At 44.5% G+C, this 27,773-nt stretch overlaps 1 long non-coding RNA gene across 1 annotated transcript; it reads right to left on the bottom strand.

Moving 5' to 3' along the window:
* Positions 1-208: 208 nt before the first annotated feature.
* On the bottom strand, positions 209-25,446 carry LOC115466386. Its single transcript, XR_003941543.1, has 4 exons — positions 25,437-25,446; positions 21,372-21,378; positions 4,028-4,034; positions 209-480 (listed from the first exon to the last, which is right to left on the bottom strand). It is a non-coding gene; the product is annotated as an uncharacterized LOC115466386 (long non-coding RNA).
* Between the last annotated feature and the right edge of the window lie 2,327 nt (positions 25,447-27,773).

Below are 27,773 nucleotides of genomic sequence, written 5' to 3'. Positions count from 1 at the left end.
GTAGGAAATCCCAGAAACACCTCACCCAAGAAGCGTGCATGACCCATTTTGTGACCTGAAGTTAGTAGGCAGAGCTTATCATCCTATCAAGTATGTTCTTTTGGGTGTACCAAGATGAAGTGGCTTCAGCCTTTTTACATCATGCCGTCTCCTTGGCCACACCAGGGGGAGGAGCTCTGAACATGCTCTCTGCCTGTTCTTTCTTTGTGTAGTGTCTGCAAGAGCTGCAAAACCGGAAAAAAGACTGAGAACAAAAGCAAAAGCTTTCTGTCTCTGGCTTCTGGAATCCCTGCAAGACCCAGTCTCAGATCTGCAGAGGGAATTTATCTGAGTCCTGGAATCAGCTCAACCTCCTCCTGTTTTATTCATCTGTCCAGGAAAAGGGAAATCTCCAGCTTGAATCTATTCCAGCAGCAGCTGCAGAATTCAGAGGGGAAACAGCAGGAAAATGTCTGCCCTGGTTTCTGATCAGGTAAGAAACTATTCTCTCTCCTCTTGCACACAGGGTTCCAGCACTAACAGGAAAATATTTCTGTACAGTTTTTCCTGCTTTCTCTTCTCTCTCCTTATTTGTCCATGTCGAGTGAAGCAGTAGGTCTAGTTTATGTTTATTAAAACAATATACTGTAAAGGTAAACAAAAGATTAAAGCTGTTTACAGCCAGCCCCAGGGTCCTTCCCTCTGTTGCCATATGGGAAGGAGGCAGCAGGGGGAAAGCTTCAGGCCAGCTGGAGAGAGCAAGACTGCTGACCCTACCTGTCAATGCTGCAAATCTGTAGGCCTTTGAGGAGGGGGACAGTGGGAGGTAGGGAGGCATGTGGGACCCCTAGGGGGGAACAGGGTGGGGGCCAGAAGCTGCACATGAATGGAAAGCAGAGGGGAAGATTCTGCATATGGATGGAAGGGAAGTGAAGTGGGGGATCCACATGAAGGAAAAGAAAGAGGAGAGGGGGGAAATGCACATGTAAGAGAAAGGGAGTGGGAAAGCAAATGAAAGGAAAGGAAGGGATGGGAGAGGAGAGGAGACTATTCCGCACATGGATAGAAGGAAAATGTGTGTGTGAGTGTAGAAGAGAAGGCAGAGGGGAAAATGCACATGAATGTGGCAAGAGGTAAAAAAACGGATACAGCGGGATCCTCGGGATCTTCCCGGATTCCATCAGAAAACTTTTAAAACTTCTTTTTTTTTTGGCAGTTGTTTAGATACTGACATTTTACATCTATTCGCCAAATTTTTTTTTGTTTTCTCTGTTGATTGCATTTAGCGCTACAGATTATTGATTATTCTCCCTGACCCTCCCATTTGCGCACAATCTCGTCCACCTTAAAAGGGGCGAGCCCCCGTACTACCATAAATTTGACTGGTTCCTCTCCAGAGGACGGTAACGTCACGTCATAGGGGGCGTGACTTAGCAGGATCTGTTTTCTCGGGGGTTGGATTAAAAAAGGGGCGAGCCCACCTGCTGCCGTGAATTTTACTGGTTCCTCTCCGCAGGAAGGTAACGTCACGTCACGGGGGCGGGACTTAGCAGGATCTGTTTTTCTCGGAGGTTGAATAAAGCCAGTAGGCGGAGCTTGCCTGGACTAGACTGAGCATGCTGCCGTTTTAGTTCACCAAAACAATAGCAATTGACAACACTAGCAAAAGATTATTAGAAATAACGGACTGGTTATGCGCAGTGCTGTAGCGAGGGCGGCTGACACCCGGGACGGGTCGCTGCTGCGCACCCCACCCCACCCCGGATGCAGCATGGTGCACCCTCCCCCCTCGTCATGCACCATCCCTCCTCCGGAGCTTACTACCATAGGAAAGCGGGGGGCGGGCGGCAGGGCCGATCCGTCCCGAGTGCACGTCGCTGGGAGTTGCGTTGGCTCCGCTGGTTCCCTGCTCTCTCTGCCCCGGGGCAGAGGGAGCAGGGAACCAGCGGAGCCGACACCCCCCCCCCCCCCCGAGCGGCGTGCATCCGGGGCGGACTGCCCCACCGCCCCCCCCTTCCTACGCCACTGGTTATGCGTGGTCCATCTGTATATTCTAAACCTAATCCAGTTGAATACAGATGACCAAATTTCATAGAGCTCCTGTTTCCTGATTGGTTCATCTTAATTGTTGTTGGAATCTGCCTTGGGAAGCCTGGTGTTATAAAGATGGAATAAAAAAACTCCTTTAATTGGGGCACATGGAATTACATGTTCATCTCACCTGTCATGTAGACGTTGACATTTTAGATATACAAATGGATTATTGTATTTTTAGGCATATTTCAGCGGAGATTGAATAAAACAGGACAGGGGTCTTCCTATGTAGACCAATAAAGCCAGTAGGCGGAGCTTGCCTGGAATAGACTGAGCATGCCGCCGTTTTAGTTCACCAAAACAATAGCAATTGACAACACTAGGAAAAGATTATTAGAAATAACGGACTGGTTATGCACAGCGCCATAGCGAGGGCAGCTGACACCCGGGACGGGTCGCCGCTGCGCACCCCCCCCCCCCCCCCCCCCGGGTGCAGCATGGTGCACCTTCCCCCCTCGGCATCACCCCCCCCTCCGGAGCGCATTCTTACTACCATGGGAAAGTGGGGGGGGGGGGGAGCGGGCAGCAGGGCCGATCTGCCCCGAGTGCACGTCGCTGGAAGTTGCGTCGGCTCCGTTGGTTCCCTGCTCTCTCTGCCCCGTAACAGGAAGTAACCTGTTCCGGGTAAGAGGGAGCAGGGAACCAGTGGAGCTGACCCCCCCCCCCCCCCCCCCCCCGAGCGGCGTGCATCCGGGGCGGACCGCCCCACTGCCCCCCCCCCTCCTACGCCACTGGTTATGCGTGGTCCATCTGTATAGTCTAAACCTAATCCAGTTGGATACAGATGACCAAATTTCATAGAGCTCCTGTTTCCTGATTGGAATCTGCCTTGGGAAGCCTGGTGTTATAAAAATGGAATAAAAAAACTCTCCTTTAATTGGGGCACATGGAATCACGTCTTCATCTCGTCTGTCATGTAGACGTTGACATTTTAGATATACAAATGGATTATTCTATATTTAGGCATATTTCAGGGACAAGTGGTTTTATAACTCAAAAGAAAAATCAATATTTTATTTCATTCAGATCTCTTTTGCTTAAACATAACTAAATGAGCTAGAAGCCCCTAATGCAGTCCATAGGTTTTCTTATGTTCTGTTCTTGTCATAACTTATACTGTGCCAAAATGAAAACTCTTATCGCTATCTCCTTGAGGTTAAATGAGGGGACATGGGATGAGCTTATCTGGTCCACATGAGACGGTATGACTATGAAGTTGAAGCCAGTCCCCCTGCAGCAGCCATCTCCATTTGTCAAAAACAATAGCAAAGTAGATTTACCTTCTCTCTTGTAAGGGGATGGGGGGTGGGGGAGGGAAGAAGATCTAAGAGGAGTTGTAGGGGGCTGGTGGAATTTTCAAGTGGGGCTGGTCTTAGCAAGTGCGGGGGCCCTGTGCAGACCAATTTGGTGGGGCCCCTTCCTAGCCCCGCCCTGCCGTAGCCCCACCCCGCCATAGCTCCACCCCATTGATAAGATTATTCCATTTTTAGAACATTTTTTTATTTATGAAATTTCAAATAAAGACAAATGAAGCTAAACTTGTACAAAAAAACTGATTGAAATAATAAGCACAATGCTATCATGAAACCTCCCCTCCCCAGAAATTATTCAGTTCAAGTCCACTACAATTAGTAGTTCCAATTCTCATAACAAAGGAGAACTGGCATCTCGAGCTCGCTTTGTTTGACTCATAATATGCTCCTTATTTGCTGAAGGACATAAGGAAGGCAGGGTTACTTCTAATTTGTATCTAAACAGAAAATTTGATATAGTAGTCAGTGTAAAATTAAATGTTTACCCAGCAGCATAAAAGCAAAAATAATATAGATATATGCAATAAAAATGAAATGACAAGATATACAATACAATAAAGTGATGTGTAAAATATAATGTACAATATAAAAACATATAGACCACCAAGGTATTAAAATTGTTTTAAAATATATACCACAACTGTCTGACTCAAGAAGACTCCGACTCTGTCTGTCATCCATAATTGTCTGACAACACACAGAAAAAAAAATAAGTAAAAATAAAATAGTCACAATTAATACCTTATACACCAATATACCAGCCATACGGAAACTGCAGACCATCAACAATTTGAAGCTAGCAAGGGATCATAATATCACAGTTCTCATGTAGAGCCACAAAACACCCTTTTAGAGGTAGTGTGTCATGATTTAGGCTCTACACCCTTTCTGATGTTTGGTGCCACCTTAGTAAGGCCAACACACAATCTCTCCACTACAAAACACTATACACAAACTTGTGCAAAAACACAGTCATAACTTTAACAGCACTAATTCCAAGGACAGGACGAGCTCAGTGGTGTGCTGGAGCAGGCTCTCACAGGCTCGCAAGAGCCGGTTGTTAAGTTTTTAAGAATTTTGGGAGCCGGTTGTTAAAGTAGGGCCCTCTGTGGCTACTTTAACAACTGGCTCCCAAAATGTGGGCTTTGGGCCCCCTGCTGAATTATCTTTTACTTTGCTGGTGGGGATGCTGAGCCCTGCCAGCCAAGTAAATAGACTACTGCTGCTCCCCGCTCCTTGTTTCCAGCTCTGGGCAGCAGGCTGGGACTTCTCGAGCATGTGAGAGAAGTTCCAGTATGCTGCTCAGAGCAAGACGTTGGGAGTGGTGGCAGTCCATTTATTGGCTGCCAGCAAAGGTATGCCTAGCTTGCCCGCACGAAGGGAGAGAGGCAAGTGTTGCTTTCCCCCCGGCCACCCCTGGCCCTTCCAACTGCAGAGCTGGCTACGTCCGGAGAAAGAGCCTGTTGTTAAAAATTTACCAGCACACCCCTGGACGAGCTACAACCTTATGCGTGGCGTGGAAAGGCATCTGTAATTACACCGGGCTCTAAAACACCAGTGCACAACCTAGTGAAAAAAAAAAAACAAAAAGGGCTGCAAATACTATACGCTAGCAGAATACTGCACCTTGATCACACCTGAAAAACACATGACACAACAGATATGAAGGCAAAATACTGAACTGGAAAGTAACCTCAAGAAGTCAGACTCAGCATGCAGCAATACTAGAAAAATTGAAACTTACATGAAAAATATCAGAGATGCACATTTCCAAAAACTGACATATTCCAATTAATAAATCCTGAATAAAATAGTTTTTTCTACCTTTGTTGTCTGATTATTTAGTTTTTCTATTCACTTTGGAGGCAGGATGAGTGAGAGCGGAAGGATGAATGAAGTTAAGGGAGCACTGCAGCAAGGATGACTAAGGCTGTAATCCAGGCTACTGGGGAGATGAAAGGCTTGGACATAAATATTGGGAAAGGATAACAGGATCTGGAGTGGGAGAGCACTAAGGGAGGAAGATGGATGGGGATGTGTGGCAGCACTAGTGAGAGAATGAATGATACTGGGAGGGTGGAGCGTGACTGAGGTGTAGTGTGGAGTACACAGGTGAGACTTGGGGTGAACCCTGGGGAAGGATGAGGCATATGGGACCACTTAGGGGTGGATGAGTAAGGCTCAGAAGGAAGAATTAATAAAATTAAGGTGTATTGAAGAAGGGAGGTAAAAGATGATTAAAAAAGATATCTATGGGTAAGGTGGGCAGGGACTGAAAGGGGAAGAAGGGGACTACTGTGGCTCACTGGAGGCAAGGGTGGGTCCCACAGGCAAAAAAACCTTTGACAAAATGGTGGACTACAGGCAGCTGAAACATTTCACCACCACATACAGAGACAGACAGACAGAACTTTAATTTAAAAAGGTTCTTCCTAGAAAAAAATCTATCATCATACCTGTAACCTGGCTGGCTTGCTGCCTTAATGGATTGATTTGGCACAACTGTTGTAGCACAGAAAGACAGTATATCAAATCACATCCCCTTTCATAGTGTTCTCTGCTTCGAACCCAATGCCCTTCTCTCCCATTCACACTGCCAGTGCCTGCACAACTCTCCACTCCTTCAAGACAACGTTTTCTCCCTCCAGTCCCCAGTCCAAATCCTGTTCAGCCCACTGCCAATCTCTGAATCTCACTCACTCTTCTCTCCTCTGGTCTCCCTTTCTCCCTCCAATCGCTGTTCTGCCATCCCCAGCTAAGACCACTTTTTCTCCCTTCCATTCTCCTCAAGCCTCTAGTCTGTCCCTGAGTCCCTGCTGATCCGCTCACCCACAGGTTTCTCCTCTCCCTGTCAATTCCTAGTGCCCATTTCCCCTCACCTCAAACCTTGGTTCCTTTTTTTCTCTCCTGCCATCACATCTTTCTCCCCCACCCCTTCACAATTCCCTTTACCTCTTTACCAATCACCTGCCAACCCAAAGGTCCATCAGGTCTTTTTCTCCTCAAGCCCCAGCCATCTCCATTCTCCCTTTACTACCTGCCTCTTCTTTCTAATATCCCATCACAATCTCAAGTCGCCTACCAGCACTCCAGCAGTAGCAGCAGCCTTCACTCAATCAGTAGACGGCGTCAGCGATGATGGCTTACCTCACCACCTCCAGCTTTTCCCGCTCAGTGACTACCGCCCTCGCGGTCCGGAAACAGGAAATATCAGAACTTCAGAAGGCGGGACATTGAGCAGGAAGCTGGAGCCTGGAGGTGAGCCGTCGGTCTATCCTAGTAGTTGTCGGGGGTGGGGCCGTCGCTGCCTGGGCTGGGCCTGGCTGGCTCGCTAGCATCCCTGATTTGCTGCAGTTAGTCGCCGGGGTACGGAGAGGAGGGGACTCTCGGGAGCTGACGGCGGGCCCAAACCGGGGGTGGATGCCGCACCAGTGATGATGATTATGCGGTCGTTGAGGCGAGCAGCGGCAGTCCGGCGGAGGTCAGAGCGAGGTAGAGTTGAGGCACGCCGCGCGGGGGCCCCTTAGGCACGGGGCCCTATGCGGCCGCCTCGGTCACCTCTGCTTAAGACCGGCCCTGTTTTCAAGGGTCTGTGAAGGGGGGCGGGTTATTTTCAAAATATATTTGTCAGTACTGCAGAAGCTGCTTTGTTATTTCCAGCGCTAGATTTTTTTATTTTTATTTTTGTTACATTTGTACCCCGCGCTTTCCCACTCATGGCAGGCTCAATGCGGCTATGCCTGCCTTTTTCTTTATGATGGCAATAAAGAGAGTGCTCTATAAAAATACTTGCAAAAGTTTTGATGCCTATGTGTTTCATTTTTTTAAATTTGACAAAATTGTATTTTATTTTCAAGCCTCTCCTATGACCATATAACATAAAATTTTTAAATCAGCAAAACAGCATTAAAAATTACTGTACCTGCTAGACACAGCAGAAACTGTTTGCATATGTGTAAAATTTGATGGAAGGGCTGCTCACACCTAAATCCAGCTGTATTCATTGTCTGAGGGGCAGCATTCACCTAGACTCAGCTCTGTTTCTCATCAGAAGGGCGAAATAGACCAGGACCCTGGTGTATTTGGGATCAGAGGGCCGGCATTCAGCTAGATCCAGGTCTATTTTTGATCAGAAGGGCCGCAAACTGCAGGATCCAGCTCTATTTTCGATCTCAAGGGCCGCAAACTGCAGGATCCAGCTCTATTTTCGATCTCAAGGGCCACAAACACTGGGATCCTTGTTTATTTTGCTCAGAAGCGGGGTTTTTTTGTGCCGGTACGCAACGGTACGGCGTACTGGCACCTTTTTTCAGAGGTCCAGTGATTTTCCTCCTCCCTTCGCCTGCGATTCTCCTCCCTCCCCTCTCCCATGGCCAGCGATTCTCCTCTCTCCCCTCTCCCATGGCCAGCGATTCTCCTCCCTCCTCTGCCCTCCCCGCTCCCATGTCAGACTTCCTCTCTAAAAACGAAGTCACAGGCAGCGGTGAACTTGTGGGCGGCGCTAGTAAAAGCAGCAAGCTGGACTCGGTCGTCCTTCGCTTCCCTGCTGCCCTCTCAGCGTCCCGCCCGCCCTCGTGGAAAGGAATTGACATCAGAGGAAGGCGGGAGGAGGAGGGGCCTTGGAATTGGGAGGGAGTGCGGGGGAGCCTTGGAGCAGGGAGGTAGAGGGGGCCTTGCAGCTGGGAGGGGAGGGGGAGGGACAGGGGGCCTTGGAGCTGGGAGGGACAGAGGGCCTTGCAGCTGGGAGGGCTGGACAGAAGGGGGCCTTCCAGCTGGCTGGGAGGGAGGCACGGGGGGGGGGGGCCCTTGGAGCTGGGGGCAGGGGGCCTTGGAACTGGGAGGGAGGGCAGGGGGGCCCTTACAGCTGTGAGGGAATGGGGCCTTGGAGCGGGGGAGGGGGCCTTGGAGCTGGGGGGGAGGGACTGGGGACTTGGAGCTGGGAGGGAGAGACTGGGACCTTGGAGCTGGGAGGGAATGGGGTCTTGGAACTGGGAGGGAGGGCAGGGGGCCTTGCAGCTGGGAAGGGGGGAGGACTGGAGCCTTGGAGCTGGGACGGAGGGGGCCTTGGAAACAAAACATTCCAAAACTCGCCCGTTTTAACGGGCTTAACGGCTAGTACTAGTATATTTTCAATGATGTCTGTTTATATGCACTATGGCTGGTATAAGGGGTGTGGCTAATGTGGGTGTGTCTATAATAGGGGTGGAGTCTTATGTGGTGACTCCGCCCACAATGAGTACCGGCACCTTTTTTTCTACAAAAAAAGCACTGCTCAGAAGGGTGAAATAGAGCTGGATCCTGCTGTATTTAGGACCAGAAGGCCAGCATTCAGCTAGATCCAGGTCTATTTTTGATCAGAAGGGCCGCAAACTGCAGGATCCAGGTGTATTTTCAACCTCAAGGGCCACAAACACCTGGATCCTTGTCTGTTTTTGTCAGAAGGGCGAAATAGAGCTGGATCCTGCTGTATTTGGGACCAGAAGGCCGGCATTCAGCTAGATCCAGGTCTATTTTTGATCAGCAGGCCCGCAAACTGCAGGATCCAGCTCTATTTTCGATCTCAAGGGCCACAAACACTGGGATTCTTGTTTATTTCGCTCATCTCAAGGGCCACAAACACTGGGATCCTTGTTTATTTGGCTCAAGAGGTCGTACGTGCATCCGGGAAGATCCCGAGGATCCCGCAGATCTGGCTTTTACACCGTCCCAAGTTTCAGCTGTTTCTACCAGGCGCAATAATGTTTAATGCTGTTTTACTGATTTCAAATTTTATGTTATATGATCATATTGGAAGTTTTCAAATACATGAGATTTCTGTCATAGAATATAATATTTCACACCCATAGGCATAAACATTTGCAATTATTTTTAAAGAGAACTATCTTTATTGTCATCATAAAAAAAAAAAAAAAAAAACAGGCATCTAGGCTCCAATAAAAACCGCAGTACAGCACTGGAAATAACAAAACAGCTTCTGGAGCACTGACAAATACATTTTGAAAATAACCCTACCCCCTTCACAGACCCTCAAAAATTCCACCAGCCCCCACAGCTCCTCTTAGATCTCCCCCCCCCCCCTCCTGACCCATCCCCTATCAAGAGATATTGCAAATCTACTTTGCTATTGTTTTTGAGAAACAGAGATAGGTGCTTCAGGCGGAACGGTCTTCATCTTTATTGTCATACGGTCTCCTGTGAACTAAGATAAGTTCATGCCATGTCCCTTCATTTACTACTCAAAACCGGGGCTGGATCAATGTGTCCTCCTTTTTCTGGAGCCATATGGTAACCCTATTTCTATAGCGCTACTAGACGTATGCAGCGCTGTACAGTTGAACATGAAGAGACAGTCCCTCCTCGACAGATCGTACAATCTAATCACCTCAAGAAGTTAAGGATAAAAGTTTTCAGTTTTGGCATAGTATAAATCACCAGAACTAAATATAAGAAAACCGATGGACTGCATTAGGGGCTGGTTTATAGCCCACATAGTTAAGTAAAAAAAAAATAGAGCTGCAGGAAAAAAAAGTTATTTTGACTTATAAAACCACTTGACCCTGAAACATGTTCAAAAACAGAATAATCCATTTGTGTATCTAAAAGGTAAACGTCTACAAAAAAGATGAACATGTGATTCCATGTGCCCCAATGAAAGGAAAGTTTAATTCTACTTCACAAGATATCCTCACTGGAATCTGGTCATCTGTATTGTATAGGACAGTGAAGAAAAATGACTACAAACTACAGAGTTTATAATTTCTGATTCTACCAGTTGCAATAATTTTGGAAGCTTTTTACTGATGATATGCAATTATGTATTTTCTCCTCCACCTTGTTAGGCCTACCTATCCAACTGAAACAGCTTTAGACTTGTTACAGTTGGACCAACAATAAAGGACGACAACGTGGATCCAGCAACTCATTGGTTTCCTTGATTTGAATGTATGGGAATGACAGCGCAGGGGAGTGGAAACAGAGATTAACCAAATGGCTTACAGTGGACTAGGCTCACTGCCCCTCCAGTCTATTAAACTCCTTCATAGTGTTGACAAAGAAACAAGGAGAGCCCGGAAAGAGAGGAACTAGAGAAACGAAGCGCTGGGTTACGACTGGTGATCGCTGCATACAATAAGAAGCGCCCCAGTCTTAAGGTAGTACTTAATAGATCTGGAAGATCCCGAGGATCCCGCAGATCTGGCTTTTACACCATCCCCATGAATGTTGCCATAGTAGGAAAGTGTTGCCAGATTAGGACAGACTGAAGGTCCATCATGCCCAGTATTCTATTTTCCAACAGTGGCCAAACCAATTTACAAGTACCTGGCAAGATCCCAAAACAGTAAAATAGATTTTATGTGCTTATCCTGGAAATAAGCAGTGGATTTTCCCTAAGTCCATTTTAATAATGGCTTTTGGACTTTTTTCTTTTAGGAAGTTAGCCAAACTATTTTTAAAACCTTGCTAAGGTAATTGCTTTTACCACATTTTCTTTCAATGAATTCCAGAGTTAATTACACATTGAGGATGAAATATTTTCTCCGATTTCTTTTAAATTTACTACTTAATAGTTTCATTGTGTGTCCCCTAGTCATAGTATTTCCAGAAAGAGTAAACAAGTGATTCATGTCCACCTGTTCCATTACACTCATTATTTAATTGACCTCTGTCTATCTCCCCTCAGCTGCCTCTTCTCCAAGCTGAAGAGCCTTAGGGAGAGCTGAGATATATTGTGAAATGAAGTTCTAAGCGGGTAACCCAGTAACGTCAGGATTCAGTACTGCAACAGGCTATGAACAAGTGAAAGACAGAATCATTTGATGAAATTATCTTGCTCTGTGCATTGTGAAACTTTGAAACTTTAAATTTCAGGTGTAAGAAGTCTTTGGTTTTTCTCCCTTTGGGAGTTTTTTTCCAGTAGACGAAAGAACTTCTGAGCCTGAAAACATTTATATAATAAATACTGGACCAGTGATAAAATTACCTCCATGAAGCAGCTTGTGCGCACTTATGCAAATAGAGTGCAAATTGTGTTCTGAATAGAACAGTCAAGCTGGGAAGTTCTGAGGTCCATTTAATAAATTTAGCATATTTTGCATATAATTGGATTCACATGCAAGGACCAGGATACTTTGAGTACCACGTGGTAAATACAATAGGAATTAGAATGGTATACTACTTGCAATGACAACACAATATGTACTAGAACATTATAATTGGTAGTGAAGGTTAAGGCAAAGTTGTAAAATAGATGAGTAAGAAAGTAGGCAGAAAAAGAAAGTAGGGTGATTGATTTGAAGAAAGTTGCATGTGTGGTCAGAGAGGTGGTTAAATATTATCTCAGCTAGGGTGGGAGTGGATAAACATGTCCCGCTGCAGTATGTGCAGCCCGAGTCAATCCTTGTGTGTGTAAGTGAGACTAACAAGTTAGTTACTTCTTCCATTAAAGGCCTTGTTGAAGAGCCAAGCTTTCACCTGCTTCTTGAAATAGAGGTAGTCTTGTGTTACGCGAAGCCTTTCAGGCAATGCATTCCAGAGTGTGGGGGCTACTCCGGAGAAGGCTCGCTTGCGGGTATCACATCGTGTCATGTCTTTTGGAGAGGGTTGTGTTTTCTCCCATCTCCTAGCCCTGATAGGGAGGGGGGAAGCATTACAGCCTCATAGGCTGTAAAAAATAAGAGAGAAAACTTAGACTCAGTTAGGTGCAATCAGCCATATCTTTATTTATATCTCACAGAGCCAATATACAAAATAATTGTTTTCTCCCTGGAGCAGGTTGTCAGTCAGGTGCGCATCCTGAAAGACAAGGACTGTTCAGCTAACATCTCCCGGACATCACATAAATACTGTTACGAGTTCTGCCTTCCCAGAAATCATGTGACTTCTCCCAAACTAACTTATGATCATATATGGATATTCCTGTAATATTCTGTTATTCTTTTTATGTATACATATATGGACATTTCCTACATTATATCATCCTCTCCTCTTATATGCACATGCGACCACTAACTTAGTTCTTATCATTATGGCTGTGCTCATAGCAAATGACCATGAAACCAGCTAGTACATATCGTGAAACACCTGGTGTCTCTTCCACTCCGAGCACATATTTCCATAGCAACATCCTGAGCTCAAATGGTCCTCAGTCACAAGGTTACATCCAATTATATCTGCCATACATGGACTGCAGGGCTTCAAGCTCCTTCCTTGTGTCACCTTGACATGTAACATGCATATCCCATATCCTAAGAAAGCATAGTACAACTGCAGGAACACAAGGTTAGGAAAACTTGGGAGCCTGCTGGCCCATCATATGGATAGCCTGCTAAGCCTTGGTATCCAGCTCCAGCTGAGCCCTGAGATCCAGCTGATTCTTTATACAGGCCATAACCACACAACATGGCAGTATAGGAAGGATTATACATTTCCCTCTTGAAAGGCCAAAAAGGTTTACAGCCTGTGGCCTTTCATACACAAGGAGGGAAGAGACTAGGTTCTTCAGAGCATATCATAATAAGTGCACAGAGAGGAAAGGTCACCAGGGATCAAAACCTAATATAACTAAAAAATAAACAATTTAAGGGGACAAAAATGAGGGGAATGAGAGGATGATATTACAAAGGAGTTACTGTAATCATTTGAGTATTAGCAACTAATTCCTCACAAATAACATTAAGGCCAGCAGGAGATAAATTGATAAATTTTAACATGTAATATCAAAATTTGTTGAAGCCACTCAGCAGTAGTAGCGGCACGCAAACCAGGAGTAAAGAAAGAAACTGTAGCAAGGTCAGTGCTGGAAAAGAAACATAATGCAGTAGGAATAGAAAAATCAAGCGCACAGGTGTACAGATATCGGAAGTATTCTCAGGAATACATGGGTGTAAGGGAGGGGAATAGTGCTAGAAAATATACAGAAAAGGAAAAACATCACAAATAGAATTAAAAGGAATAACTGTCACACAAGACATGCTTGACCTAAGTGTTGACGTGTACCAGAAAAGGAAATACATAAATGGGCTGAAAGAAGAAGATAAGCTGCAAAGACAGGAGAAAGAGATAGTGGATAATTAATACGACTAATAAAGAATTCATGACAGTTAACCGCAATACAAGAAGAGTTAATCAGTATAGCAGCAGACCGCATAGCCTTAGAAGACTTTGCAACAGAAGCCTCAGACAGGACATATTAGGAGTCGTATGAATATAAAGAAGAAAAACAGTTGTAAGAATAAAAAACAAATTAATCATTATCGCAAATACTTCATTATGGCAAAAGTCCAAAATGCAAAGTCCTGTCTCAAGTTTCAGACAAAACAGTAGGTGAAGGGCGAAGATCAGAGAGATGGGTCTAGGAAGAATGTCCTTCAAATAAAGCAGATATTGGGGTAAGAGTCCAAATGCAAAAGTGTCCAGCTTAGACAGGAGCAGTCTAAAGTTTGTGTAGTACTGAAGCAGCAGATACTCGGCATCTAACTTGTGTGAAGTTCTCCAGCATCCAATTGTAGTCCTGGTTTCCAGGAATTGGTGTCTGTTTAACTGCATCTATGACATAGAGCAGAAGAATGATAAGAAGTAAACCACAGATGGTTCCTAGGACCAACCTGAGTGTTATCGGTCTATCAGTCAAGGTCCTGATTGCTCTCGGTCTCAGGCAATTGGTCACGTGGGTCATCTGGATCAGATGTTAAGTCTTCCATTTAAACCCTAAATTCTCGCTTGGGTTGTTGTTTTCTTCACTGGTTTGAGACAAGATTTCCTATTGAAGCACCTCCCCTTTGTAGCCGGACTTGCCCTTGCGAGAAGATGGTCTACTTTGGTTACCCAATTTTTCCCTCTTGATGACCTGTATTAGGACCCAGTCTCCTGCGTGGATCTTGCCGAGCTCAATAGGTTCAGGATCTATGGACACTAGTGACCAACAACAGAAAATGAAAAACAGGATGGAGGCAGTAAAGGGATGGCCCGGTGTAGGTCAAGTTTAAGTAGGACAGTCCCACAGAGGTCAATCGTTTCTAAAATAAGAGTTCCTGGGCCTGTGGTCCAACTGTCAAGTAAAGGTTCACACAATATAGAAAACCTGAGGTAAGGACTCCAGGTAGCGGTATCATCTTGACCAGGAGCCTAACTCAAAACAGACATGAGAGGGTTAAAATGTTATAACAGGTCTTTCACAAATAGTGGAGGAATACAGAATGCAAATCCTCTTTTGATCAACAAAACTGTTGCATACAAGGCAGTGAGAATAATGACAAACAATGAAATAAATGAAAACTCTAGAACCATAAGTCCCCAATCATCCTGTATGAAGAATGGCTGAGTCAAGTTTTGTAGTAGATTTCAGATATCTGAATCAAGAAGTATGATTTTGCAGCTTTACAGCAGCAGCTGACAAGGCCTTGATTCGGAAAAGTCCAGAGTAAATGGAATGCTTCCAAGTTACATATGTGTGTAAACTGATCTGGAATGACAGACAAAGAAACTTCTTTAATTTACAGTATTGGGAAAACTCGTATGCTGTGAATCTTCTTTTTACTATCCCTCTTGTGGAGTGCCTGATTCAGGAGGGTACTTCTTTATCTATCTGTATAAGACTCATAGCAGCCAGTAGTTGAAGGAGAAGAAGGCATATACAGAAAATGAGAAACAAAAACATGTGGAAATATATGAGTGTACAACTAGTAAGCAGACAGAAAACATGATAACAAAAAATGGAACAGAAATTACCTAAAAGCAAAAATCCTGCAATCAGAGCAAGAATATAATCACGGGGGTAAAATGCAACAGTGCATGAAGTTCCAGACAAAAACAAATTAGAGCAGGTCTGAAATTACACTAATGAGGCCAATGAAATTTTCATCCAGCAAGGCAGCTGTAGGTGGCACAGTTTGCAGAATATATGGCCCTGTATAGAGGGGGCCTCACATCATCCTTCAGAAGGAGGCAAACATCAGAGTACTGAAAAAGAGGATACCATATACATTTCCCTGTTCAAACATACAGCTACACCATTATGCACATGCTCTGACCATCTAAACAACTTACAGTGTTCTTTCTAAGGTATGCTGCCAGGTTACTTTCTAACAAAGCATTGAACTAGCAAACAACTTTTACAATCTCTCAGTCATTATTAAGTGGAACATCCCTGTAAACTTTCACAGAATTACCCACAAATGAATGGGAATGTGTCATCCATTTGCTTTCCAAGAAAACTCAGTACAAATCAAAACACTAGTGGAAATCATTATCATGGTAACTCCCTCTGGTGGCTACAATAAGTAGGAAAAGCGTTCTATTCAGAAAGTAGGAGAAAAAGTTTTCAAATTCAAGTAATATAAAACAAAGTGGGAAAGTGTGCAAATAGTGGTAACAAGTTATCTCGTATGCAGTGAAAGAGAAGACAACTAATTAGGGCAGACTAGAGCAACACAAAAGAGAAAGCACATTAAAAAACAACTTAACAGCATGATCTAAAAGCACATTAAGGTAGGGATGGCTATGAAATGTCAGGTACCCAGGGCACAGAACATACATAGGCATAACAGTATCATGAGAATTAAACATATCGAATATGGCAGTAGACCAACATGTCTTGAAATTAAATTTAAAGAGAAGGAATTTCTGGGGCAGTACAAAACATTTTCTGTGAACTGCTTCTTAATCTAAACATGCATCTAGGTTTACTTTTCCCGTGTGGCAGTTTCTGTAAGGTAGAGTGAGACAGAAATTAATGAATGAAACACATGTAGTAAAACAGGAGACAAATGTTTAGCATTCCATCAGAAATAGAAGAGTGTAAAAGTTTGCAACTTTGACCAGGCACCCACTGTGGGGTTAAATTAGAGTCCAGATCCTGTGGCAAGTACAGACCTCCCTCAATGCTGTAAGCCTTGAACGCCCTTTCAGACTCAAAAACTTCTAATAATTTAGACAATGGTGTCATTATGATAGCAGCACCTGCATTCTTTGCTATAATAGTTGCATTGGATAAAGGAATTAATTTTGCATCATCAAATGCATAACACAGGAAAGGAATTTCTTTATTCCAGACCATAAGGGTTATCTGAAACAACACATGGCTTGGAAGACAATTATAAACTGTTTCTAGTGAAACCTAGTCATATAAGGAGTACAACGGGCATAAACTGTAAAGTTTTTTTTTTTTTAAAGGCAGAGCTTGGGAACAGCAGTCTGCTGTCTAATAAAATGGAACTGTAAAAAGATCAGGCAAAAAAAACTTATAATTTGGAAATTAAAAATTGGATTGCATTTTAAATATTCGTCTGCCCTGTGAATCAGGGCCCTTGAACCATAACAGCAGCTGAAAGATAAAATGCAATTTACGACAGCCTTAAGAATTGAGTAAAATAAACAGGACATAATTAATGCTGGCAAATGAATCTGCACAGTGAAAATAACATAGCAAAAAGGCAGGAAACACAGTTAGTCTGTGTACAATAAAGCTACAAGCAGCTGAATTCTTCCTGAAAAAAAACATTATGCACACAAGCCCACACAAACTGGCCAGTCTGCACGCACACATATATCACAGCTATGAAACAACAGAAAGGGAAGAAAAAAATAAATCGGTGCTTTAAAGGACAGCACAACCTCTGCCAAAAATCCCTGCCTGGGAACGAAGAAATACAGCTCTTTTTAATCAAATGTAATGGGACACAGTTCTCGGTGAATCAAGTAACACAGACTGCTTGCAAGTTTAAAAATCCCTCTTTCTCTTACTAAAATGACGTCACAAGAAAGCCGGAGAAAACAGTCTCCCTGTCTGCACAACAAACCCAGAACTTTTTTCTTTCTGCATTCTAAAGCAAACAGTAATAAATAATCAATTCACTGCAAGGCTCTGCACAAAACTATGGGGCAGGAAATTCCCCCTTAGACCTTAGCAATTTATGGCATGACATGTTAATAGCCTGATCATCATCATCATCATCAAAAACACAGAAGAAACCTGTCTTCGCAAAAAACAATAGCCGTCACAAACAGCGAAGATGACGTGAAAAAAGAACAGAAAAAACACACGACACTAAAAATGAAAAATAAAAACAGAAGACGACACAAGCAAAAATGAAGAAATACTATGTAGATTTATTGAGGTGATATGACTCGACACAGCTGTGTTTCGGCCCAATCGGCCTGCGTCAGGAGTCTACATTGAAACAAATGTAATTTAATTTTAAAACAAATCGGTTGTAAATCTATCAAACTATAAACACAAAGAATTTTTTATATACATTAAAATATAAAATATAAACAGTAATAGACAATAATCTACAATCGTCTTGGATTCTAATCAAAAATTATTATATAATTAACTATAAAAAATTTTAAGAAAATATATATGAACTACAATCATTGGTCTAATACATTCTTTAAATATAATATAGAGAAGAAAAATTTATAAGGGCAATATAAAAAATAGATAAAGTACATATTATGAATGAGCTAGTCGTATATTGATACAACTTATGTTTGTACATAAAAAATGTAACTTATGTTTATTCATAAAAAATGTAGCTGATGAAGCTTATCACATATTGAAGTATATCAAGATTATTGGTGCTGCTTAATTTCTAAAGAAGTTGTTTGTTCTCTATTAAAAAAATGTTTTTTTAAAAAATGGTCATTATGAGACTAAAGATGTTATATCAAATCATGATTTGTTATTTTTGTTTAGGAAGAAAAATTATTAATATTTGAATTTCTAAAGTTACCTGTTACACCATATGAATGTTATCTGGTAGTATCGGTCCTTGAAGGGTTTTCAGTTGAACGTGCCTTCGCAAACACTCTGCCTTTAGAAAGGCTGTGTGTAAAATTAGACACAAATCTATGTGGCAAGGGAAGAAATATTTAGACTGTAACAAGCGATGTTTTCAATCAAGCTATCCAACTTTTTGTTCTCTGTTATTGATTATATGTGTCATATAGATTGTATAATCGCTTATGCAAATTATTATTTATAAAGGAATTTAAAATGGTTAAAATTCTAAAGAGATGCCTCATTTGTACATCTAATATAATAAAACGCACCCTCAACGTTCTGAAGCCACGTTCTGTGAAGCCGGAAGCTTGAAGCCGGAAGCTTCAAGCCCTGAAGCCTGAAGCCTTGAAGCCTTGAAGCCATCTGACGTCAGCCAGCCGTCTCTGTCCCGCCCTCGCGACAAAACAAACAAATCCGGAAGCGAAACGTCAGGGAAGGAGGCGGCGCTCCCGACGTCTAGCCTTCCCTTCGCTGTGTTCCGCCTTCAAAACAAGGCGGAACACAGCGAAGGGAAAGCTAGACGTCGGGAGCGCCGCCTCCTTCCCTGACGCTTCGCTGCACGAACCGCCACGGAGGTAAAGTTAAAAAGAATAAAAAAAAAAAAAAAGGATGCATGGATGCGAAGGGGGGGGGCATGGATGCGAGGCATGGATGCGAAGGGGGGGGGGGAGAAGAGGGCGGGCCAGGCTGGGACATGGGAGAGAGAGTAGCATGGATGCGAGGGGGGGGGGTCAAGGAAGGGCGAGAGGGGACTTGCTGGAAAAGGATGAATGGAGGCGGCAGGGGACAGAGGAGCATGGATGGGTATGGATTAGGAGGGCAGGGCACAGGGAGAGAGGGGAATTACTGGAAATGGATGAATGGAGGGGGCAGGGGACAGAGGAGCATGGATGGGCATGGATTGGGAGGGCAGGACTCAGGCAGAGAGGGAAATTGCTGGATAGGGAAAAATGGAGGGGCCAGGTGACAGATGAGCATGGATGGGCATGGATTGGAAGGGCAGGACTCAGGGAGAGGGGAATTGCTGGATAGGGATGAATGGAGGGGACAGATGGGCATGGATGGATATGGATTGCAGAGCAGGCCTCAGGCAGAGAGGGGAAATGCTGGATAGGGAAAAATGGAGGGGCCAGGTGACAGAGGAGCATGGATTGGAAGGGCAGGACTCAGGGAGAGGGGAATTGCTGGATAGGGATGAATGGAGGGGACAGATGGGCATGGATGGATATGGATTGCAGAGCAGGCCTCAGGCAGAGAGGGGAAATGCTGGATAGAGAAAAATGGAGGGGCCAGGTGACAGAGGAGCATGGATGGGCATGGATTGGAAGGACAGGACTCAGGGAGAGGGGAATTGCTGCATAGGGATGAATGGAGGGGACAGATGGGCATGGATGGATATGGATTGCAGAGCAGGCCTCAGGCAGAGAGGGGAAATGCTGAATAGGGAAAAATGGAGGGGCCAGGTGACAGAGGAGCATGGATGGGCATGGATTGGAAGGGCAGGACTCAGGGAGAGGGGAATTGCTGCATAGGGATGAATGGAGGGGACAGATGGGCATGGATGGATATGGATTGCAGGGCAGGCCTCAGGCAGAGAGGGGAAATGCTGGATAGGGAAAAATGGAGGGGCCAGGTGACAGAGGAGCATGGATGGGCATGGATTGGGAGGGCAGGGCTCAGGGACAGAGGGGAATTGCTGGAAAAGGATGAATGGAGGGGGCAGGGGACAGATGGCCATGGATTGGGAGGGCACGGCTCACACTCTCTCTCTCATATACAATGTCTTTCTGACTCTCACTCTCACACACTCTGTCTCACACTGTATCACATTCACTCTCTATGTGCCACACAGTCACTCACACACTCGCTTGGTCTCATACACTCACTCAAACAGAGAATCTGTGTCTCACACACACTCTCTCTCTCGCCCACACACACACACTCTCACTCACACTGTGTCTCACATACACACTTGCACACACTCTCATTCTCACACACACACTCTCTCACAAACACACTCACACCCAGACTCACGCACTCTCTCACACAATCACACTTTCACTCTGACTCTCAAACAGTCACTCTCACATACACTCTCACAAACATACACACTCCGAGGAAAACCTTGCTAGCGCCCGTTTCATTTGTGTCAGAAACGGGCCTTTTTTACTAGTTTGTATAATAAAAGAAGAATGATGAGTATATCCCCTGTATCATAAAACTTCAAAAAGGTTCGATGTTTCTATATCCTATATTGTTTAATTGTTTCATGAAACCGATGCAGTTAAATCTATTATATCCTGTTTTCTGTGCTCAAAAAAATGAACCGATATCTATGGTATATACGTATTTCTAAATATCTATATGATAATTGTAGTAACTATTAGTTATATTTTATTTTAGCCTCTTACCGTTGAAGGAAATTCTGGTTTAAGAAATAGATATGTATTTCGCTCAGATATCGGCACGCCAGCGTTAGCATTCAATAGTAATAATATGGCGTGCCGTGTGCAGTTTCCTTTATAAAAAATATACATATCGACACCTAGGATGAGACTTGAATTAGCATAGTTTTTCAAGCACCATTGTATAAATAAATATTTGTTTACATTAGATCACTGTTTTGACGCTTAATTTTCAGCGATTTGTAATATGACAACTTGTCCAAAGCTTTATCTATATATATCTCTTCTTGGAGATACAAGCAGATTATTACGTAGTCTTATTGAACAAGTTAAGTTTTGTTTCATCAAAATATCTACACCGCTGTTTGAATCCTGTATTATATACAAAATTAGTAATATAACCTCAGATAGTTAACAATAATCCAATATCACCTTAGCTCCGTTGAGCCTATAAGATTCTTATTCACTTAAAATTGCGTGCTAGAATTAACTTAATTGATTATTAATTCGATTATTAAGATACAATACACATAAAGTAAATACTTAAGAAATAAAATATATAAATTTAAGAAGATCCATACGTTCTCTCTTAACAAACAAGACTAAATGAGTTTTTTGTTTGATTTTCAATTCATTTTTTCTATCCCATTAATCACATTTCATAAAATAAATAGATTTGGGTTAATATACAACAACACATTTCTGGTTTAAAATACAGGAAGTGACATATATTGGTTACAGTTGACTTTTAGCGGGAATAATCTGTTTGAAAGACGCGGATATGACGTGCACAGTGACGTTTCCGCTAGACAAAATATTTTTTATAAAGGAAACTGCACACGGCACGCCATATTATTACTATTGAATGCTAACGCTGGCGTGCCGATATCTGAGCGAAATACATATCTATTTCTTAAACCAGAATTTCCTTCAACGGTAAGAGGCTAAAATAAAATATAACTAATAGTTACTACAATTATCATATAGATATTTAGAAATACGTATATACCATAGATATCGGTTCATTTTTTTGAGCACAGAAAACAGGATATAATAGATTTAACTGCATCGGTTTCATGAAACAATTAAACAATATAGGATATAGAAACATCGAACCTTTTTGAAGTTTTATGATACAGGGGTTATACTCATCATTCTTCTTTTATTATACAAATGTACAAATGAGGCATCTCTTTAGAATTTTAACCATTTTAAATTCCTTTATAAATAATAATTTGCATAAGCGATTATACAATCTATATGACACATATAATCAATAACAGAGAACAAAAAGTTGGATAGCTTGATTGAAAACATCGCTTGTTACAGTCTAAATATTTCTTCCCTTGCCACATAGATTTGTGTCTAATTTTACACACAGCCTTTCTAAAGGCAGAGTGTTTGCGAAGGCACGTTCAACTGAAAACCCTTCAAGGACCGATACTACCAGATAACATTCATATGGTGTAACAGGTAACTTTAGAAATTCAAATATTAATAATTTTTCTTCCTAAACAAAAATAACAAATCATGATTTGATATAACATCTTTAGTCTCATAATGACCATTTTTTAAAAAAACATTTTTTTAATAGAGAACAAACAACTTCTTTAGAAATTAAGCAGCACCAATAATCTTGATATACTTCAATATGTGATAAGCTTCATCAGCTACATTTTTTATGAATAAACATGTTACATTTTTTATGTACAAACATAAGTTGTATCAATATACGACTAGCTCATTCATAATATGTACTTTATCTATTTTTTATATTGCCCTTATAAATTTTTCTTCTCTATATTATATTTAAAGAATGTATTAGACCAATGATTGTAGTTCATATATATTTTCTTAAAAATTTTTATAGTTAATTATATAATAATTTTTGATTAGAATCCAAGACGATTGTAGATTATTGTCTATTACTGTTTATATTTTATATTTTAATGTATATAAAAAATTCTTTGTGTTTATAGTTTGATAGATTTACAACCGATTTGTTTTAAAATTAAATTACATTTGTTTCAATGTAGACTCCTGACGCAGGCCGATTGGGCCGAAACACAGCTGTGTCGAGTCATATCACCTCAATAAATCTACATAGTATTTCTTCATTTTTGCTTGTGTCGTCTTCTGTTTTTATTTTTCATTTTTAGTGTCGTGTGTTTTTTCTGTTCTTTTTTTCTTCTTTTTTCATGTTAATAGCCTGAGCCATTAAAGAACAGTACAGACTGCAGATACTGACTTTTCTGAGCATGCTTCCACGTCCCCAAATCATAAAGAATCACTGAGGCACACTATATTTAAAATACTAGCTAGATCCTGCTGTCTATGAAAGCAGTTGATAACTAACAAATAACATCCCCCATGAAAATAAAAAATTAATACTTACAGACGTCTATCAAAATTCCAGACATGCAACCTTGTGCAGCTGACGCGTCCACACTCAGCTCACCAACACTTATGTCAGTGAATTTAAACACACCCTGCAGCTTTTCCCACAGGATTCAATACACTTCTTGATCTGGTACCACTTCTCACTTCAATGCCACTTCTCAATTTTACAGCTCCAGAGGATCCCTTCTCTGAGCTATCGATAAGTCTCCACAAGCCAGCTACGGGAATAGCCCAGGCGTTTTTGTTTTTTTCTTTTTGCTACTTTTTTCCTTTTATCTTTTTCATTTTTTTCTGTTTTTTCATTTGATTAGTTTAGAGGGCTATTAAGGCTAATTACACAGGGCAATCAGGTCCCTGTTCGGAAAGCGCCAAAATGTGTTTTCTCCCATCTCCTAGCCCTGATAGGGAGGGGGGGAAGCATTACAGCCTCATAGGCTGTAAAAAATAAGAGAAAAATCAGCCATATCTTTATTTATATCTCACAGAGCCAATATACAAAATAATTGTTTTCTCTCTGGAGCAGGTTGTCAGTCAGGTGCGCACCCTGAAAGACAAGGACTGTTCAGCTAACATCTCCCGGACATCACATAAATACTGTTACGAGTTCTGCCTTCCCAGAAATCATGTGACTTCTCCCAAACTAACTTATGATCATATATGGATATTCCTGTAATATTCTGTTATTCTTTATATGTATACATATATGGACATTTCCTACATTATATCATCCTCTCCTCTTACATGCACATGCGCACATGTGACCACTAACTTAGTTCTTATCAGTATGGCTGTGCTCATAGCAAATGACCATGAAACCAGCTAGTACATATCGTGAAACACCTGGTGTCTCTTCCACTCCGAGCACATATTTCCATAGCAACATCCTGAGCTCAAATGGTCCTCAGTCACAAGGTTACATCCAATTATATCTGCCATACATGGACTGCAGGGCTTCAAGCTCCTTCCTTGTGTCACCTTGATATGTAACATGCATTTCCATATCATCATGCTGATCAATCCATAGACTGGTGGGTTGTGTCCATCTACCAGCAGGTGGAGATAGAGACCAATCCTTTTGCCTCCCTATATGTGGTCATGTGCTGCCGGAAACTCCTCAGTATGTTCTCTATCTCAGCAGGTGGTGGTCACACACAGCAGCAGCTCTGGCTAGGTCTCCAAGCCTAATTTTTAGGTTTTGTTGAGTACCTGGGGTTGAGGGCTCTTCTTGAGCAAGTGCAAACCTGGTGGTGCCAGGTCCATCCTTTTCTCCCCCCTCCCGCTGGCTCCGTTAAAAAAAAAAAATTTTGGACGTCCTTAAGGGCGTTTATTTCAACGTTTATTGCAGCTGCTCACTGGGACACCAGTTCGTTACAGCTCGGAGCGAGAAGCAGGTAATTTTACCTTTTTATAGCGGGCAGGGGAGGGGGTTCCCCGTTCGGTCTCCACGTGGCTTATGGCGTCGGAGGGCGAGGGCGAGAGGATTCGCTCCCCGGACCGCGTGGTTGCGTCTAGCGGGGATGCGGGGATTTCAAAACCTGAATCGCCTTTGTTAAGCATCAGTTTGGAGGCCGGTCAGTGTCCCAGTTCTTCCTCCGGTGCGGCGGTTTTTCCTGCCATAAGCGCCCATCCCCCACTGCTAGCCCACTCCATGTTGGCCGGCCACTCTGCTCGGACGGCTTCTTCTTGGGCCGCCCTCGAGCTGGGAGACGTTAATACTATGGTCGCCCTTGATTCGGGCGACGGTAAGAAAGCGGCCAAAGTTAAGCGCCGTTCTTTTCGCGTGGCTCCTTCTCGGAGTTTCGCGCCGGACGCCATTTTGGATGCGCAGCACGTTTCTCCCCCGCTCTTGCGAGCGCCGGTTGACGGTGCGGCTAGGGCCGTGGCCCAAGCTGCAGAAGTGCACTGTTCGGGGGGTTTCTCCCCTGAGTTCATTTTGCTGCTGCATCAGGCTTTTCTTATGCAAAACGCTGCCCCTGCCCCCCTGTCTGATAAAGGGGTTGAGGCCTCCGGAAGCAAACGCCCTCGGGTGGATTTCCAGGCCCTAGAGGACTCTGTCTCCTCTGATGTAGATGAGGGCAGCATATCTGGGTTCTCCCAACGGTCCTTTGAGGATTCCTTGGAGTAGACGGATTCCCGCTCGGATGGAGCGGATGACCCCTCTGCAGCGCAGATCTTTCGCTCAGAGGATTTGCCCAACCTGTTAGTGCAGGCCATGAGCATTTTGAAGATTTCCTCTCCGGAGGACGTCTCTCCCTCAGCCTCTGTTGGCTCCGCCATTATGCTGGGGACGAAGCGCCCGCCTAGAACCTTCCACGTGCATGAGGCCATGCGCACCTTGATTTCGGCTCAATGGGATGTCCCAGAAGTGAGCCTCAAAGTGGCTAGGGCTATGTCCCGCCTCTATCCTCTGCCTGAAGGTGAACGGGAGGCCTTTCTTTGGCCTACCGTGGATTCTTTAATCACTGCGGTGACTAAGAAAATGGCGTTGCCTGTGGAAGGTGGCACGGCCCTAAAGGACGCCCAAGACAGAAGATTGGAGGCGGCCTTAAGGTCGTCCTTCGAGGCGGCTGCTTTAAGTTTGCAGGCCTCAGTTTGCGGCGCCTATGTGGCCAGGGCGTGCCTGACGATTGTGCAGCGGGCTTCCCCCTCGGATCCTTCCTTGAGGGCTGATTGGCCGGCCCTGGAATCAGGCTTGGCTTATTTGGCAGACTTGCTGTATGATGTCTTGAGAGCCTCAGCTAAAGGTATGGCTCAGACAGTCTCTGCACGGCGGTGGCTTTGGCTGAAGCATTGGTCTGCGGACCACGCCTCTAAGTCTCGCCTGGCTAAGTTGCCTTTTAAAGGCAAGCTGCTTTTTGGGGTTGAGCTGGACAAAATTGTGACCGATCTCGGCACGTCTAAGGGCAAGAGGTTACCAGAGGTCAGGGCTCGGGCCAGTGCTCGCCCCGGTAACTCCAAAGGACAGTTTCAGGAAGCCCGCCGGTATCGCCCGGGCAAGTCGGGCTCCTCTGCCCCCTCTTCTTTCAAGAGGAACTTCTCCCCCAAGCAGCATTACTTTCACAGAGACCGCCGTCCCGGAGGTGCTTCCTCCGGTCCTCCCCCAGGGTCTCGTACCCAATGAGGGGGCCCTGGTCCATGGCCCAGTGCAGATTGGAGGACGCCTGTCCTCGTTTCTGGGCGAATGGACCAGGGTAACTTCAGACGCTTGGGTGCTGGAAGTCATCAGAGACGGCTACAAGCTAGAGTTCTGCCGACCCTTAAGAGACGGGTTTGTACACTCTCCCTGCAAGTCTCCGGTCAAAGCTGTGGCAGTGCAGCAGTCTTTGGACAATCTGATCCATCTGGGTGCGGTCGTTCCGGTGCCAGAAGATCAGCTTGGACGTTACTCCATTTACTTTGTGGTACCAAAGAAAGGAGGTTCTGTACGGCCTATCCTCGACCTCAAAGGGGTCAATCGGGCCTTGAAAGTTCGGCACTTCCGATTGGAGACTCTCCGCTCTGTTATAGCGGCAGTGAAGGCAGGGGAGTTCCTGGCATCCTTGGACATCAAGGAAGCTTACCTGCATATTCCCATCTGGCCTCCTCATCAACGCTTTCTGCGTTTTGCAGTCCTGGGCCGACACTTCCAGTTCAGAGCCCTCCCGTTCGGGTTGGCTACTGCTCCGCGGACCTTCTCCAAAGTAATGGTGGTCATCGCGGCCTTCCTACGAAAGGAAGGGGTACAAGTCCATCCTTATCTGGACGACTGGTTGATCCGAGCCCCCTCTTATGCAGAGTGCGGCAAAACTGTGAACCGGGTGGTTGCTCTTTTGAGCTCCCTGGGGTGGATCATCAACTGGGAGAAAAGCCAGCTGCGCCCGACAGTCCCTGGAATATCTGAGAGTTCGTTTCGACACCCAAGTGGGCAGAGTGTTCCTGCCGGACAATCGAATTGTCAAGCTTCAGGCTCAGGTGGACCAGTTCCTAGTAGCCTCTCCTCTTCGGGCTTGGGACTATGGGCAGCTGTTGGGCTCTATGACGGCCATGATGGAAGTAGTGCCCTGGGCCAGGGCTCATATGAGACCACTACAACTCTCTCTGCTGCAGCGCTGGACTCCAGTGTCGGAGGATTACGCTGTGCGCCTTCCCTTGGACCTAGCGGTGCGCAAGGCGCTGAGCTGGTGGCTGAGGACAGACAAGTTGTCCGCAGGGATGCCTCTTTTGACCCCGGAGTGGGTTGTCGTCACGACGGACGCCTCTTTGACGGGATGGGGAGCCCATTGCTTGGGAAGGACAGCGCAGGGGCTCTGGTCTCCTGCAGAGGCAAAGTGGTCTATCAACCTCCTGGAACTCAGAGCCATTCGGTTGGCGCTTTTGGAGTTTCTCCCGGTACTGGCGTTGAAGCCAGTACGGGTCCTGTCGGACAATGCCACGGCTGTGGCCTATGTCAATCGCCAGGGAGGTACCAAGAGCGCCCCTCTAGCCAAGGAGGCCATGAATCTATGCCAGTGGGCGGAAGCGAACCTGGAACAGCTGTCGGCGGCCCACATTGCTGGAGTCATGAATGTCAAGGCGGACTTACTCAGTCGCCATACCTTGGATCCCGGAGAGTGGCAGTTATCGGCTCAGGCGTTCTTGGACATCACGAAGCGCTGGGGCCAGCCGAGCCTAGACCTGATGGCGTCATCGGCCAATTGCCAAGTGCCGCGCTTTTTCAGCAGAGGACGGGACCCTCGATCTCTGGGAGTAGATGCTCTTCTCCAACAGTGGCCGACACAGGAGCTTCTCTATGTGTTCCCGCCCTGGCCCATGATGGGCAGG

Source organism: Microcaecilia unicolor, chromosome 3 (genome assembly GCF_901765095.1).
Source record: "Microcaecilia unicolor chromosome 3, aMicUni1.1, whole genome shotgun sequence".
Classification (NCBI taxonomy): domain Eukaryota; kingdom Metazoa; phylum Chordata; class Amphibia; order Gymnophiona; family Siphonopidae; genus Microcaecilia; species Microcaecilia unicolor.
The sequence above is the reverse complement of the archived record's forward strand: the minus strand, read 5'-3'. Positions and strand labels throughout refer to the sequence as shown.